Here is an 18,041-nt window from a genome sequence, read left to right on the forward strand (position 1 = left end):
CTTATGGAAAGATGGGAAAGGAATCATCTCGGCTTTTTCCTGAAGCGATTTAGGGAAATCACTGAAAACCCAAATCAGGTCGGCCGGACGCGGGTTTGAGCCTTCTTACTACAGAATGCGAGTCCAGTGATCCAATGCCGACAGCTCTCTCATTCGTTCGATGATAACCACTTCTCAGGTACGTCCAGCAAGGAGTTCTAGGACTATAATCGTTTTTCAGTTTCCAGAAGGTAAATTGGCCTCGAGAATTCAGGAACAACAGTCGTTCGCCGTATTGATGCAAAGTTTCTTGGGAACGATGTATTATCAGCCACGAACCGTCAAGTGTTATAAATCACAAGCGAATCGGCGACATGATACATGTCTTTCTTAGTAAGAGTAGACGATGCTTATGGGCTCAAATGTTAGATTCAGTGTAAGAAATTTGCTCAGCTAACAGTACTAAATCATTTCATACGCCAAAGAATAACCATTGCGCTAAGTATCTATGTATCGAATCATACCTGAAGGTCAGTCAAATCGCATAATTAAAGTCTCTTATTGGTCTTTATTCGCTCAGTTAACAGGACACCTTTACTCAGCGCAGTTTTATGTGGAACTTGATGACCGCTGCCACAGATAACTTAGTTTAGAGACACCACACACACTGTCTCAGGAAGAGCGTGAAAACCTTCAGCTTTCCATATACTGATTGCAAAGCTTCTCACTTACACCTCATCAACTCCCCAAGGAACCAATGTTTAAGGTTATCCATTAGTGCGCACTGCAGGCGAAAAACCCTATTTGAACAGCTCTGTACAGGCCCTAATATCCTTTGTGCGCACGATACAAACAGCGTTATACGGTGGAAGCAGTAGAATTGTTGCTCATTCTTCCTCGATACGTAGTTGCGAGTTTCTTCAAAACTCCCCATTTAAGTTCCCTGCGTATCTCCGTTACGTTTTCGTATGGGCTGTGCTAATCTGTTATGATTGTAGCAGCGGAACTTTTGATTAGTTCAGTGTATGTTTTCATACCTGCTCGAAAAAAGCTGGCATTAGAATTGGTCGAATAACTGTCTAGTATGGGATTTCGTCTCCGAGAACCCGTTATCAACAGCTTCAATCCTCCCTTACTAGTTACTTACGTTTTCGACCTATCTGATATTGCTTCATGGTACTACCGCTAACTACTGGAACCCAGTGACAGCCTTCAGAGGTTACCACGAATTTTGTGATCGGATGATATAGGCTTCGTTAACTTTTGTATGGTAATTTTCTTATTTTTATGCACATTTAAGGAAAGCTGATTTTCATTACACCAAGCGCGTATTAGGGCACTATTGTTCCTCTCTTCCTTACTATTATCCAACGATGATCCTCTCCAAGTGCATGGACAATGTGATAACCCGTTTCACAATATATCTTTGACACTAATTTCACTTCATAATTTCAATAACATTGGACATTTTTGAAAAACGGTGCGCAGGGAACGTCGGTGACTCTTTGAGTGTTTACGTTTTGTCCAGGAACTCCCTAATGACATCCTATGTAACAAAGCGGGATTTCAGTTCACATTCAAAAATCTGAACATGATACTTCCTTGACATCTATTTCATTCCGCAACTTCAGTATCAATGGGTAAGAAGACCAGAGAGTATGCAACATAAAGGTGTAAACGGTATGTATTTAAGATCAAGATTTACATGAACAGTTGTTGAAACTAGTGCTACTCTAGATGTTCCGGCCTACAATATACCCTAAGAAAAAAACGAAAAGAAAGGTGACCTACGAAGGTGATGATGTTTGGTTTGTGGGTCGCTCAACTGCGCGGTCATCAGCGCCCATACAAAGTCCCAATTTGTACACAGTCCAATTTTTTCCCAGTCCAATCTAGGCACAGTCATAAAGTATGATGATGATGATGAAATCATGACCCGAAGGTGACGGAATCGGTAGACATCATGTACATGTGGAGGCGCAGCCGAACAAATGACTAAATGACTACAGTTTCAGAACAGTTGGATTTTTATTCAAGAGAGCACATCAATAGTAGGCTGGTCCACTTGTGGCCCTTATACAAGCAGATACTCGAGCTGGCACTGAGTGACAAGTGTTGTTGGATTAGCCGGCTGCTGTGACCGAGCGGTTCTAGGCGCTTCAGTCTGGAACCGCGCGACCGCTACGGTCGCAGGGTCGAATCCTGCCTCGGGCATGGATGTGTGTGATGTCCTTCGGTTAGTGAAGTTTAGGTAGTTCTAAGTTCTAGGGGACCGATGACCTCAGATGTTAAGTCCCATAGTGCTCAGAGCCATTTGAACCATTTTTGAACCAAATTGTTGCATTCATTTCAGCAAGATAATGCCCGCCCGCAAACGACGAGAGTTTCTGCTGCTTTTCTTCGCGCTCGCCAAACCCAGCCTTGGCCATCAAGGTCGCCGTATTTCCCCAGCTGAGAGCGTTCGGAACATTATGTGCAGGGTTCTTGAACCAGCTCGAGATTTTGATGATCTAACGCGACAACTGGGAAGAATTTGCTACGATGTCCCCAAGGAACATATCCAACAACCATATCAATTAATTTCAAGCCCAATAATTGTTTTCATAAGATCCAGAAGTAGACCAACGCGTTATTGTTGAATTTATGAAGACCTCTCTTATAAATGAATCATCGAATTTTTCTGAAGCTGTATCATTTGTTTGTCTGTACATATATATGACATCTACCCGCTTCCGTGCATTAGGGTAATTCCATCGTGACGAGTCGTCGTTTTTCGAAGGGACATTGAATGCTAATATTCTTCTTTCTTCCGAGATGTGGCTGGCTATTGTTGATATACGCAAACATTACCTCTTACGCTGCGAAATGGATTGATGAAATTCTTCATAGTTCTCTGCCATTTTTAAGACGTTCTACGGCTTTAAGAAAAGTACCACTTACTGTTTCTAGTACCAATTGGTTCTAAAAACAAAGATCACCACATGATTTTCAGTCACTTCTTGGAACCTCGGAGAGCTGCATTTGGTCAGGGATTGAATGGTTGCAGTGAGACGGCAACCACGTGAAGAACGTAGTTTATGATACATCAGTCAGAACTGCCATCATCCTTGTTGTTAAGATTATCACATGCTATGAAACCATGTTCCAGTTATCTACAATGTTACTGATTGTAAGTCACACGATCTTACACCGATGTTCAGTATAAATATTTCCTTCAACTTTCGCAGAGTGTAAGTGAGAATGTGGAGTTTCCTCATTGATCTATTTCTAACCTTCTGACAATCACATCTAACCTTGACAAAAGAATAGGCACGTGTTGTAAGATTTATAACATGGATATTCTTAAGTAAAGCAACCACGGCGCATTAGCTCAAACTTAAGGCATGGATAAGGCATAAAAACCATTTCTGTTGTCTTTTTATAAGAGCACGCTTGCTGGAGGGTTAAAACATTCCATAAATTGAAGTAGACGAAAGACTGAGGAAAACAATAAGTATAATCTTTTAAAGCACAGTTTTCATTTCTAACTGCATAGACGAATAAAAAAGTAACAAAAATGTAATGATAGGGCTGTGTATTGTGTATTTCTCCTCTTTTGCATGGTTCAGTCAGTCCGTCATTTTATGCTGTATTAAAAACTTGTCAGGCGAAGACCAGAAGTACATTGCACATTATTACATTATGTCGCATTCTCGTAATTTCATAATATGATCAAGTTCCTCTCGTCTGATTGTTGTTATCAATTTTCTTAGTTAAATCGATGGATAAGAGGACGCCTAACGTTAATCTTCTAGATACACATGTACATCTATACTCTGTAAACCACTATGAAGTGTATTATAGAGATTTCTTACCGTTGTACTAAATACGCTTAGTCCTCTTACATTCCCGAATGGAGTGCGGGACATATGTCAGCCTAAATACCTCTGTGCACCTTCTAAATAGTGTAATAATGCTTTCGGGGTCACACGGCAGGAATGCCTAGGTAACTGCACTATATTCCTAGACTCGTCACTCAATACTGATTCTCGAATCTTTCTAATTAGGCTCTCACAGTATTATTCATGTCTGTCTTCAAGCGCCAGCCATTTCAGTGACACTCTCGCTTGGACAAAAAAACCTACTGTGTCTTATGTCACCGTTTTATGTACGTAAATAACCTATTCACGACAAGAAGGAACATGAGATCCGTGAGAAAAATTCAACTGTAAACAGTAGCTTCTAATCATACGTTGCGAATGAGTGTAACATATCATAGAGACTGAAGTTGTTGCAGAAGGAACAGTAGTATTGTTGTAGACGGATCGAGAAGGAGCAGGCTGTCTCCATGTCAAAGGAATGCACACACGACTGCAGTAGTCGGTTGTTTCAATTAAAATACGACTATGTCGGATGAGTGCAGAAATATTTTTCCTATATTTATTGTTTCAGATCTGTTTGGCATATGAGTCATTATAAAATTAGCAATATGTGGAATAATTCAAACGAGCAATAACGCGAGGTCGAAAAGGTGACTGCGTTCTTCCACAAACTATTCCAGCATTAACGAAAATACAGCTATGAAATGACATCCATGTGGATTTTATACCTGCCGAGATACAACACTGTGGCGTTGTCCACTCTCTTTCTTATGAAACCACACTTAGTATAATAGCTAAGAAAGAAAGAGGAAAATCTGTGAAAATAATACATTATTCGATTTAAAAATTATGTTATCGTTCACCTAGTTCAAAACATAAATGTATATTTAATACGAAGATTTGAATAACAAGGACTAGAAATTTCATTCGGGTGAAGACACTAGAGGTTGTAACGAACAGTATGATTAGACGTCAGGCAAAGTCAGAGAATCGTATAAATTTGCATGTATAGGAGAACTCGTCAAACATAACAGAATGACAGGCCATCACAACGAGATTGCAAAAGAGACAGTTACCATTTCATTTTATTAAAGATCTTCTTGTTCTTAGTCTTGATCCTTCCCTTGTCCTGTTACGCAACGGGTACGGCACAGTTTTATGATTGAAGCGATGTTGGTAACAGTGGGTGGCCGGACGTCCTTTCTAATGACACACCCCCTCTGCCAAGTTCCTCCTGGAATCTGTCTGCCTGTAGAGGAAGCTCATGTTCAAGAGTAACATCGTTTTAGAAATGTTTGCGTAAGTGTTTGTGTAACTGAGACACAACGTGGAACCAGTTTGGCATTCGTCTACTTGACTGTGGAACACCTCATAAAAAGCCCATGCAGGTTGCCCGGCACAGCAACCCTAGTCGGCTTTCCGCCGGCCGGATTTGATCCGGTACTGGCACGCTTGCCCGAATCCAAGTAGCGGCGCGTTAACACTCTAGCGTACACGTGGTGGGTCTTTCACTTCATTAACGATATTTCTAACGAAACGGTGTCTTCTTTGCAAACATTGAACTTTAGAAGAGAAATTACGTCAGGGAGGATACATTCGTCATAACAAGACGTCAGGAAAAGAAACAAGAAAAGTAAAATTTTGTGGCAGATAGGTCTTCTACAATAGCGAGAGACTGTGTGCGTATGTTTGTTTGTTTGCTTGTGTGTGTGTGTGTGTGTGTGTGTGTGTGTGTGTGTGTGTGTGTGTGTGTGTGTGAGTGAGTGAGAGAGAGAGAGAGAGAGAGAGAGAGAGAGAGAGAGAGAGAGAGAGAGAAAGGGAATTACGAACGGAATTAAGAAATATATTAAAATTTTAACGGCACATCCGAATATGAGTCTCAGCAGGTCGACAAGAGAAGTCATGCATCGTGAAGTGGTTTAAAAAATAAACAAAATTTCTGAAGTATGTGAAAATCTGGAGGCAGTCGGTATAAAATCTGAGGCAAGACAAAACACGAAGGTAACGACACAGTTGTAATGTTCCCTACATGAAACAAAGAATTTAAGGCTGAAAATTAATAGCAAAATAACCTAAAAATAAACACTGTTTGACTCCGCTGGTTAAGCTTAGTGCGTAGATTAATTCTAAGAGGAAAGAAGAAGAGACAAAACAAATATTCAGACTATAGAAAAAACTTGTCTTCCTGAGTAGGTGATAAGTCACACAATTGGTACTTAAGAATTATACATATCAAGAAGACCAAGAAAACAAATGAAAATATTAAAGAAGGAAGTTGTGCAAATGACCTGCCTCCAGCAACATTCGTCGTGATATGTTCGCACTCCCGTTCCGCAGATACGACGCACAAGGCAATGTTCCAGAAACATGAATTAATCAACTTCCATAATGTGCTGAGCTACATGCGACCATCGCCATCAATGAATTTCCAGAGAGGTACTAGGGTGCCGCCGGTCATTTGGCACTTATGGCGGCTGTCAAGCGAGTTTACTACCAGCAGTTGTAAACAGGGGTCTGTTCGTGCGCGGTACTAAATCGCCGACATGAAGGGACTCCATTGGCCACGTGTATCCGTGGACTTAGGCGTCCGTGAGCGATATGAGCTGTGACACGCTCTATAGCCCGCCTGTCCACTATGATCGTACCTTCCACAAACCAAGTGAGCCGATTAAATTTCATGTTCTATGATCGGTCTGCTGTCTTCACCTGTCTCTACAAGCAGAATGCTGAGTTACCTGCTTTTACCACACCCTCTAAATACACTTGCACTACTCCGAAGTAAGAGTGATTTCAGGTGTGCCACAGGGGAGTGTCATAGGACCGTTGCTATTCACAATATACATAAATGACCTGGTCGATGACATCGGAAGTTCACTGAGGCTTTTTGCAGATGATGCTGTGGTGTATCGAGAGGTTGTAACAATGGAAAATTGTACTGAAATGCAGGAGGATCTGCAGCGAATTGACGCATGGTGCACGGAATGACAATTGAATCTCAATGTAGACAAGTGTAATGTGATGCGAATACATAGAAAGATAGGTCCCTTATCATTTAGCTACAAAATAGCAGGTCAGCAACTGGAAGCAGTTAATTTCATAAATTATCTGGGAGTACGCATTAGGAGTGATTTAAAATGGAATGATCATATAAAGTTGTTCGTCGGTAAAGCAGATGCCAGACTGAGATTCATTGGAAGAATCCTAAGGAAATGCAATCCGACAACAAAGGAAGTAGGTTACAGTACGCTTGTTCGCCCACTGCTTGAATACTACTCAGCAGTGTGGGATCCGCACCAGATAGGGTTGATAGAAGAGATAGAGTAGATCCAACGGAGAGCAGCGCGCTTCGTTACAGGATCATTTAATAATCGCGAAAGCGTTACGGAGATGATAGATAAACTCCAGTGGAAGACTCTGCAGGAGAGACGATCAGTAGCTCGGTACAGGCTTTTGTTAAAGTTTGGAGAACATACCTTCACCGAAGAGTCATGCATTATATTGCTCCCTCCTACGTATATCTCGCGAAGAGACCATGAGGATAAAATCAGAGAGATTAGAGCCCACACAGAAGCATACCGACAATCCTTCTTTCCACGTACAATACGAGACTGGAATAGAAGGGAGAACCGATAGAGGTACTCAGGGTACCCTCCGCCACACACCGTCAGGATGTAGATGTAGATTGAATCTGTTTCCACCCAACACCCAGAGTGAGTGCTGTCCTAAGTAATCCACTGATGACCTATTCCCAGACCTCACCCATATTTTCGAGAAATTCAATAAAGGACGCTTCAATATCTTAGTTTCCTTAGACCTAGAAGATTCGGATGAAGTGTTACATTCTTTCTTACACTTAAACTCTAGTCAGTTATGTCCGCCTGACTGACCCTATCGGTCCCACCGTAATTCAGATATTACTATCACCATATCCAAATTGATACCTATTGAAAAGAGTGCCACATGTACTTATCCTATTCCCTCTACTACACCTCCTTTACACAGCCTCCGTGCCCTTAATGCTTACTCCAGTCAACATATTCCTACATTCATCGTTTTCCTTCACACAAATCTACGTATTACCTCACAATCTCAGTACATTCATTCCAAAAGGGACGATACCCATTAATTAAGAATCAGTCTTGCTAAAACTAGGATAATAAGCTAGTACAATTTACTCTTCGACATCAAAATTCTATCTCCCTAATATTCATCTACGGCTTCTACATATAAAACATACTATAACAATTAATAGTGAAATAAAATATTTCTTGATAAGTTGGAGTCTCAATTTAACATGGAAACACCGCTTACTAATTGTTCAAAAAAGAGTCCACAATACCAACAGGCTAAAGGGGCGATTGTTTCGTTCCATCGTCATGCACACTAACAACAACCTACATTATGTGGTCAAAGTATTCGGACACCACCATTGGTAATGCTGGAATTTAATATGGTGTTGGCCCACCCTTAGCCTTAATGACAGCTTCCACTCTTGCAGGCAAACGCTGAATTAGGTGCTGGAAGGTTTCTTGGGGAATGGCAGGAGTGCTGCACTGAGGAGAGGTATCGAATTCGATCGGCGAGGCCCAGCACGAAATCGGAGTGCCAAAGCATCCCAAAGATGTTCTATAGGATTCAGTTTGGAATTCCTGTGTGGCGGTCTGGATAGATGTCTGCCTATTACACATTACGACCCATCTTGAACTGCGGCGGTCTCTGTCAGTCAACAGACTCGGTCGGCCTGTACGCTTTTGTCTCCCTTCACGTTTCCACTTGAGTATCACATCGGAAGCAATGGACATGATGAATATTTAGGAGTGTGGAAATTTCGCGTACAGACGTATGAAACAAGTGACACCCAATCACCTGACCATGTTCGAAGACTGTGAGTTCCGCGGAGCACCCTATTTTGATCTCTCACGATGTCTAATGACTGCTGAGGTACCTGGATACGGAGAACCTGGCAGTACCTGAGAATCGATATGGGTTGGGTGAGCAGAAATGGTGATCACCGATGTTGTCAGGCTGGTCAGGCGTTCAGTGAGATGTGACCACACTGGCAGTGTGAGCCACAACAAGGTACAGAGGCGCTCGCCGCGATTTGTCTGGTGGCTGTAGCACTCCTCTCTATGTTAGCTTTCCCCTACCCTCTTTGCCCACTGGAACATGCTGCATATACTAGCAGATATATGTGAAGGATGCTAAAAGAGGCCTCCTATGCATAAAGCAGATCTCCTCTAACATGCCACTTAAGGCCACATTCGCCGTACATTCTTCGAAGATCAAGGCTACACTACCCCGGTTCCAGTTGCCGTTTATCGATCGGACGTATCCCAGCCTACCATCCACTCCACCCATTTCATCTCGATCCATCCGTATAGCTTCTTATCTTAGGCAGTTTACTTAGAGCTGATTTCGAAGACTTGGCTGCAACATCGTCGTCCCTTACATTACAGTGTGTCACAACATCTAGATCTGTAACATGGACACGGGAAAGGGGTCTCTTGTTGGAAATGCAAACTTTTCAGTGCAAGCAACAACGTTTGACCAATTTATTTGGTATTAAAATTTGCAGACTGTAGTGTGATGTAAGTGTGAAGGGTTTAATTCATGAAACATCCTGGCAGATTAAAACTGTTTGCCGGACCGAGAGTCGAACTCTGAACCTTGACCTTTCGTGGGCAAGTGCTCATCTGAGCTACCCAAGCACGACTCGACAGCTTTAATTCCGCCAGTACCTCGTCTCCTACGTTCTAAACTTCGCAGAGTCTCTCCTGCGAAACTTCCAGAAGTAGTACTCCTGGAACAAAGGATACTGCAGGGGCATGGCTTTGCCTCAGCCTGGGGAATGTTTCCAGAATGAGATTTTCCCTCTGCAACGGAGTGTGCGCTGATTTGAAATTTCCTCGGAGACTATGGACCCCTGCCATCCGCGGACAAGTGCTCTACCAGTATCGCAGGAGAGCTTCTGTGAAATTTGGAAGGTAGGAGACGAGGTACTGGTGGATTTAAAGCTGTGGAGACGGGTCGTGAGTCGTGCTTGGGTAGCTTAGTTCAGATGGTAGAGCACTTGCCCACGAAAGGCAAAGGTCCCGAGTTCGAGTGTGCCAGGAAGTTTCATATCAGCGCACATTCCACTGCAGTGTGAAAATATCATTCTGGGGTTAATTAATGTACTAATGTATAATATTAACGTAGAAGATCTGTAGCATTTCACAAACGACTTTTAAGAGTTTATATATAATTTCATAAATATGACGATTTAAAGAATCATAATAAAGTGAAATTTTAAAACGCATTAACTCAGGGACCTACATTTCATTACCAATCACCAATATTCATCCTGTCATAACTCTCTCATATCAAGAGATCTAAATCTATCTTTTTAAACGTAATACTGTCCAAATGAATCATATTTAATTATATCTGGACCCTAATCTTTTAATTAGTTTTAAATGTAAGCAACTCTTTCGATACCATTAGACTGAAAAATACCGGGTGATACAAACCATAGCCAATGAGGAAAATTCTACCGGGGTGAAAGAGGGTGGGCACGGTTGAATTAAACAATAAAGAAAAATACCATTCCTCACTTACGTAACATGGTTTAAAGTCTTTAGTAACACGTCATTTGGTTGCTGAATATGTAATCGACCGTGGTGTGATCAATAGAATTTCCTTGTATAGAGGTGGATCGTCTGTGAGTAGCTTATGGCGAATTTTTCTCAACGATTTAGTGTTTTTAGATGCGCAAGCTATCAAATGGTTCAAATGGCTTTGAGCACTATGGGACTTAACGTCTATGGTCATCAGTCCCCTAGAACTTAGGACTACTTAAACATAAGTAACCTAAGGACATCACACAACATCCAGTCATGACGAGACAGAGAAAATCCCAGACCCTGCGGGGAATCGAACCCGGGAACCCGGGCGCGAGAAGCGAGGACGCTACCACACGACCACGAGCTGCGGACAAGCTATCAAATATATTACCATGCCTGCGACAGTGCGGCATGAATGGGACTGAATGTTGATCCTAGTTTAACTACATTTAATTATCTGATAATTTGCATCGTTATATGCCTTTCATGACAAGTAACTCTGTCCCGCACACAGTACCAAGCGACACCTCGTTGGTTACCGTCAAAGAAGACATACGCAAAGAAGAACCGAAAAATCTTGAAAAGCTACAGTTTTGCTATGAAAGGAAGGGCGAAAATCTAGGCTGTACAGTCCTGCCCACACTGAGGTCTAGTTCAGATGCTCCAGGCAATGCTACAATTTCTGATGTAGTTGTAGAAGGGACACTAAATTCGTTGCTAGCCCGCAAGTGACCAGCGGTACACGATGGAAGAGCCAGAAATCTTTCCTTGAACCAAAAAGCTGTTAGATACTACCGAGCACGAACTGGCATTTTATTGGAGAGATTGCTACATGTGAAGAGATTGGAATATTAACCGATTCGCATCAAATGAAAGCTAGAGTCTCATGAAATTGCTATGCCATATAGTCTCTAAGACAAAAGAAAAACAATTTACCCCGAAGGAATTATCTGAAGGAATCGGAAATCGGTCGATGTGACGTACGTGGTGGAACAAAGAAATAATTGAATTTCAGAAAAAAACTGAAAGACCTTCACAAACTGAGCAAGTATGTAACGCGTTGATCAACCTCTGGATATTATGCAAGCTGTTATTCGGCTAGGGCTGTCCTCCTGAGGGATATCGTGCCAAATTCTGTCCAATTGGCGCGCTATATCGTCGAAAGCCCGAGATGGCTGCAAGGCCTTGCCAATAATGCTCCAAACGTTTTCAATTGGGGAGAGATCCGGCGACCTTGCTGGGCAAGGCAGGCTTTGGCAAGTAGAAACTCTCGTCGTGTATGGAGTGGTCGTTATCCTGCTGAAAGTTAAACGCAGGATGACCTGCCATAAAGGGCAGGATAACGCAGCTGTACTCGATACTGTGCTGTAAGGGTGCCACGGATGTTATGAGAAGAAATTGCACTCCATACCACCATCCCGGTTCTTCGAATCTTACAGCGGGAAACAGTCCGCGTCTCCAACCACAAATATAAAGCGGATGACAAGCTGAGCTCGGAAATGTTTGCTCTCTTCGCTCTGGTGTTCAGTGGTCAATAGACGGAGAATAGATAGCTCTTAAATGTATCCTAAAACGTATCACAAAATCAGTGACAACAAAAAAACTTCCTGAACCATCCTCAGGAACTGCAATAGGCAGACAGTGCTCAGCTACCTGAGTTTTCGGGCTAGCGTCAGCGAGTAGTACTCCTATCATACTTCAGGATGAAACATGACTCATTTCACGATTTACATAACCCCAGCTGACTAGAAAAAACTCACAAAATGGTGGTTCAAATGGCTTTGAGCACTATGGGACTTAACATCTATGGTCATCAGTCCCCTAGAACTTAGAACTACTTAAACATAACTAACCTAAGGACATCACACAACACCCAGTAATCACGAGGCAGAAAGAATCACAAAATGACGTATTGCACGCTACTGGAAAGGGAAGAGAAGTGCAAGTGCTTGGCAGTGAAAGAAGAGTGATCTAGGTCTACATTTAGAGACCAGTTCTGTGGTCTCGCGTATCCAGCAGTCACACTAGTTGACATGTAATGCAATCGCAGTAGATGATGTGTGTTAACTCTTATTTCACAGTAACCATTAGGGTGTTTAAATACGAAGTGGATAATACACTGACGTGACAAAAGTCATGGAATAGCAGTATGTACGTACTCAGATGGCGGTAGTATCTCGTATCCAAGATATAAAAGGGCACTGCATTTGCAGAGCCGTCGTTTGCACAGAGGTAATTCAAGTGGAATTGTGCCATATAAGTTTATGGCCGCACGACGGAAATTAACAGACTGAGAACGCAGAATGGTGCTTGTTGCTAGATACATGGGACATTTTTGAAATCGTCAGGCTAATTCAGTATTCCGACATCCACAGCGTCAAGAGCGTCCGGAGAATACCAGGCTTCAGGTATTGCCCCTAACCACCGACAACACAGTAGCTGACTGCCTTCACTTAACAGCCGAGAGCATCGGCGTGTGAGAAGACTTGTCAGTGCTGATAAAGAAGCAGCATTGCGTGAAATAATCGCAGAAATCAATATGGAACATATGAGGAACGTACCCGTTAGCAAATGACAGCGAAACTGGGCGTTAATGGGGTGTCGCAGCAGAGGACCTGCTCGAATGTCTTTGCAAACAGCAACGTCTCTTCTGGGCTCGTGACCATATGGGTTGGACCCTAGACAACTGGAAAACAGTGGTCTGGTCAGATGAGTCCAGATTTCAGCTGGTAGGGGCTGTTGGTTGTATCCGAGTATGGGGCAAACTCCATGATATCGTCCACCCAAGTTGACAACTAGGCACTGTAGTAGCTGGCGGTGGCTCCAAGGAATGGACTGTGTCCTTTGGTCCAACTGAATCGATCATTGTTGGCAAAAGGTTATTTTCGGCTACGTGGAGACCATTTGCAGCCATTCATGGACCTCATGTTCCTAAACAGCAAAGCACCGTATCACCAGACCACAATTGTTCTCGATTGTTTTGAAGGACATTCTAGACAGTTCGAACGAATGCTTTGGCCACCACCATCACTCGACACGAATACCATGAACATTTATAGGACACAATCGAGAGGTCAGTTTGTGCACAAAGTTCTTCACCGGCAACACTTGGGCAGTTAAGGACGGCTGTAGAGGCAGCATGGCTCAATATTTCTGCTGGGGATTTCCGACTATTTGTTGAGTCCGTGCCACATCGAACTGCTGCACTACGCCTGGGAAAAAGAAGTCCGACATCACATTAAGTCGTACCGCTGCATATTTTCAGCTCAGTGTAGAGGGAAACTTTTCAACAAGTGTTTTCTATAGTGTGTAAAGAGGACCCATCCCATTCTGTGACTATTATTAAGAAGTAATTTGGATAATGAGACTCTTACCCGAGTCGCCCAACCACTAGCAGAAACAAGACCAGGGCGAATATTAGCAGATCGCCAGTGGGGAAGAGAATTTTCCGTATACTCGTACTATGGCATTTCTTTCTAAGTCGTTAAAGACTTTGGTCGTGAGAATGACTGATGACGACCAGCCAGAGTTGCTGACGTTAACCATCTGGTCCAGTTTATCCCGGCCGTAGGCACCACGGACGCAGCATCTGGCATCTTTTTGTCACCTCTCATTTGTAATGTGATAGCCGCAAATTATCTAAACACAACATGGTAATCGCCCAAGTGGAGAGACGCAGTAACTCACACCAGTAGCAGCTCCCTTATTGAGGATCTACTTTCTCAGATCCATAAACGAACTAACGCCAAGGAAACTGAACCTAACAGAAATGTTAAGAGATAGATGTTTGTTTTTTAATTTTGTTATTTCTTGGTTGTATTTCGTACAAAACTTCAGATTAAGATATTAATTTAGCCGCCTTCTAAGGGGAATAGTTCATGTGAAAATAAAAGCATGGTAGCTGTGTTTCTACAGCTGGCCCACCAGTTACTTTAATTTTAAGTATTGCTAATGCCCTATTCATATGCATTACTACGGTTAATCCTGGTAATTGCAATTTATCACTCTTAAGTGCACTAGCTGTACGTACAAATATAATTAATCAAACTTAGTTTCACAAGCTAAACAGAGTAACGATGCAAACTACTGCATTAAACGACTTGTTCAACGCACTATTATCAAATGTACACTGTAAATTATTCACCTTATTCTTTTTATTTCCCCTTTTTTCCTATTGCCCTAGTAGGAATGAGATTAAAACTGAATACATTACGCGAGTCGTTGGCCTCTTTTATGTTCGTCGTCTCATTTTCTTTATCTTGATATTGCTGCTTCTTGAAATAAAAAATTAAAACATTACTAATAAAAATAGGAAGAAGAAGAAGTAAAACAGTTAGAATCAACTGATCTGGAGCATCTTTTCACAAATATACTTTATATGGGCATCAAAATTAGTAACTGTTGATATTTCTTCTAAATTGACGCATCTTTATTTCTGACCAATATTTAGTTGTAGTTTTCCATGTGAATAGTTGATTTTACTTTTCGATGCTGCGATTAGTCTGCTAGAAACAGCATCGGAAAATCAGTGTTGTATCCAAAGCGACATATCTCCTATGTAAGTTTCCTTCCAAACTGTCGCATTTAGGGGCGGCCAATCCAACCACTTTTCTGAGTCATGTCCTCAGTGCACTGTAGAGTTCCGATCAATACTGACGTTTTCATTTTCGTATCAGTGTTTTGGGATTGGTGTAATACTGCCAAGTTTGAAGAAGAAATATTGAAAATGATCTAGTCTTGAGGCCAGAAAAAGACCATGTAATCGATCAGAGTAGTAGAAGTATAAAGATGAGACGCTGCGATATGCTGGTGGTGGTCCTCAGCTTGTGTTGGCTTGTTAAAAACCACGAAGGACATTCTCAGACAGTTCAAATGCAGCTAGAGGGTTCCCAAAGAATACATGTATTTTTTACGCTTATAAACGTGAAACCCGAGGGAAGATATTTTAACAACTAGCTGAGTACACCTTATTTCCCAGGTGTGTATTTATTCCAGTCTTCTATTAGTTCATCCCCTACTTGCCCTTCTCTCTGTACATCTCCACTCAACCTGTGCCTTCCTCCTCCCTCAACTCCAACTGCCACCTCTTCCTGCCCCTATGTCAGTCCACCTCTTCTCCCCTCCTTTCTCTGTTAATCCCTCCTCTCCTTATGCTCCTTTCCTTTCTCTCCATCTCCCCGCCCCCTCTAATTCCACCTCTTCCTTACCCTCTCTTTGTCAATCTCTTCCTTCCCTCTCTTTGTCCACTTCATCTTCCCCCTCTATTCTCTATCCCTTTCATCTCTTCCCCTTTCTTTCTGTGTCCTTCTGTCCTCCTCCACTATCTCTGTCCATCGCCTCCAACTCCTATCTGTGCCTCTCTCTCCCTTCCTGCTCCCTGTCTGTCCATCTCCTCGATAGTAGTAAAGATGTAATAAATTTAAACGTCTAGCACGACGCGATAGTTTTTCGCACATAGTGTGAATGATATTTCCTGAACTAACGTCGAACAATGATGTATTTTTTTTTTTGGTACATTCAGTGGTAAATGTAAATACCGTCTTCAAAATGTCACTAGTACAGTTAATAGTAAATAAGTATTACATTAAAACGTTATGCTTCATGCGACAATTTCACAGTGTGAGCAGCGAAAATGTAGTAAGCGATAAGCTTTTTCCTTACATAATTTTAGGATGTCGCCAGCGAGAAGAAGTTTCACAAAGATTTGAAACTGTATAGGTTGCTGCAAGTCTCTAATTGCCCTCATTTTCAAATACTGGGTGCCTAAAGTATGAGGGTTGTCATGTGGTGGGATACACTGCTCTTTCGCCCCCGTCTCCCACCCATTTGATAGGTGAGTGCTGCCTATGGCAACAGCGATTCTTTTGGACAGTAAATGGTACGTATGCCAAATTTGGATGATATCTGTCCAGTATCCTAAGAGGAGACGTGGAATATACACATATGTGCACATCTATCCTTATAATTTGTATGGATGCCACTCTGGTGCCAAAAACTACAAGCATGAGATTCAACAATAATTAGCGCCGACAGTTTACATTGGAATTCTTCTTGCGGTGCCAGCACATGAAGTATGTTGTGCTACCTTTGGCACTGTACTTAGACCTGATCCAAAACGAGTGCAACGTCTAGCTGCATTTCAATTTTCAAACGTCCATACAAGGGTGTGGAGGAGAGGTGGTCAGCTCATCACCAAAAGGATGCAATGAGTAAATAATCAGATTTGCGAACATATCCACGTGTTCAAATGTACGTCAGGACGTTAAGGAACAAAAACGGCAAAGTAGCGTATTAACTGTAAAATTTGTGAGACAACTATTCTTATGTCAAATGAAGATTTTGGTTATTATCATCACGACCTTTTTAGAAACTAGTAGAAATGTATTTGGCAATGGATAACATATTTTTTTCGTAAGTTCAGTCATAACACATATCCTAATATTTTATTGCAGTATAGTGTGATATTTTAAGTCAGTTTCACTTCATTTTCCGACACCGCGCAGAAGGTACTTTCCTCAGAACTTAACATTGTACTAATGTAAAACATGTTTGTGGAATATTGTAAGGAGTTGTAGAATCTAGTGTAATATTTTTGGCTTTGCAGCCCTTGTATTCGGCTACAAGGACCTCTTTTGAGAGCAGTTGAGAGGGCAGCTGTGGTAAGATGACGTAATGTGGTGCGAGGAACCGAAGACAGATGGTTTGTTCGGTATGGGTATCGTAGGAAGAACGCCTAAATTGTGGTCCTTTTCCGAGATTGGCTGCTGCATTCGGAAGTTGCGGGCACAAATGGTAATTTTTAATCATTAATACTTGAAGAATTAAACAGCGTATTTACTTGAATTTAAAATTAAGCCATCACTCAATAGCGTGCTATCACCCATTATTTCACAAGTATTAATAACCAGCAGGATAATAAACAACTGCAAAATGAACCGTTTCGATGATCTTCGGATCGCGCCTAAATTTGATGGCGGACGAAGTGGTTCGACTGTAAGATCATAGCTCGCCCGGCAGCCTCGGAGAACGGACATGTTGTCCGCGGAGGTATCAGTTAAGACTTAATTATCAATGTCTAGTTTGTAAATGTGAATGTTGGTTGGAAAGCCTAGGAGGACAGACACGTTGTCTGCCGCAGTATCAGTTAAGACTTAACTTGCAATGTCTATTTCAGAAGAGTGTGATTGCAATTACAAAAATATGCAGTTAATTACTTTGTTGAAGAATGGAAAGTATTTGTGATTCTAAAAAGGAATATAATTGTGCAGTTTCTTGTGTTCTGGTAATAAAAAACGACTGGGATCTCATATACATAAACTGATAGGAAATTTAATCACTTGTATAATAACATTTCCTCGCTACGAGTTACTTAAAGTCTTAAGATTACAGATTCACGACCTACGTGCTGTTTTCTGCACAGGGGACAACTATAGAAGACTGCAGATTTGTGAACATTTATTAGAACTTAGGCATCCCACTCAGGGCGGTGGAGACAAATGGGCATCTCGCGTATACCGCGGACTGAGATCAGTGACACCGCATCTATGGTAACACAAAAAAGGTATGGGGAACAAATATTTTTGAGGGAAGGGATTTGTCA

The sequence above is a fragment of the Schistocerca gregaria genome, chromosome 4 (assembly GCF_023897955.1).
Source record: "Schistocerca gregaria isolate iqSchGreg1 chromosome 4, iqSchGreg1.2, whole genome shotgun sequence".
Lineage (NCBI taxonomy): Eukaryota > Metazoa > Arthropoda > Insecta > Orthoptera > Acrididae > Schistocerca > Schistocerca gregaria.